Source organism: Cynoglossus semilaevis, chromosome 10 (genome assembly GCF_000523025.1).
Source record: "Cynoglossus semilaevis isolate Cse_v1.0 chromosome 10, Cse_v1.0, whole genome shotgun sequence".
Taxonomy (NCBI): domain Eukaryota; kingdom Metazoa; phylum Chordata; class Actinopteri; order Pleuronectiformes; family Cynoglossidae; genus Cynoglossus; species Cynoglossus semilaevis.
The window spans coordinates 17,777,422-17,778,405 of NC_024316.1; positions in this window are offsets into that span (position 1 = coordinate 17,777,422).

Sequence of the window (984 nt, forward strand, 5' to 3'; positions counted from 1 at the left end):
TTATATGAATATTTCAAAAATCACCTGCCTTCAAACATGCTGGCATGTTTTTGGTGATTTTTGAAATACGTATTCAAATAAACTATTTTTGGAGTTTTAAAACAAAATATTCACTTGGCAGCATGTTTAGGACATAATCTTGTAATTGAAGGCATTTCTGGGACTTTTTATTTTTTTGGGGGATTTTTGAATTTTTTTAATAAAACTTCAAAATGTGAATTTTTCATGTTATGTGTTTCATGTTTCATGATATTAAAAAATTCAACAAAAATTTGTGTAAATTTTAGAAATAAATGTTATCTTTACCTGCCTGTTTCTTATAGAATTAGGGCATTTAGAGAACATTTTTAGAAATTTTGTTGTACAAGGTTTTATGTCAAAATGTGAAATCTTCGTGTCATTTTTTGTTAAAAACTAAAAAATTCACGAACATTTTTGTAATTTTTATTTTTTTTAAATGTTATCTTTACTTGCATGTTTTTCAAAAAATTAGGGCTTTTAGAGAGCATTTAAGTAAGTAAGTAAGAATAATACAACTTTTGATGAAACGTTTTGTTAAATTATTTTTTTAAATTGTATTTTTTCCTGCACGTTTATCATCATATTAGGACAGTAAGAGAACATTTTTAGAAATTCTTTTTCATAAAAACTTCTGTCAAAATGTGAATTTTTCGGGTAATTTCTGGTCAAAAACTAAATTTTTTATGCACATTTTTGTAAAATTATTCTTAAAAATTTACTGTATTTACTTGAGAAAATGAGAAACACGCCAAAAACTTTCTCAACACCTGACCAAAAAAAAAAATTCCTCTTTCCAAAAAATTGGGAAAAATAATTTTTTCAAAATGCTCTAATTTGACGAGAAACATGCAGAAAAGATACAATGTTTAAACCTTCTTCTAAATTAAATGTATAAATATAACAAAAGTTAATTCGCGTTCTGATAGTATTCCTGCTTAAGTTGACTTATTATTTATAATACAG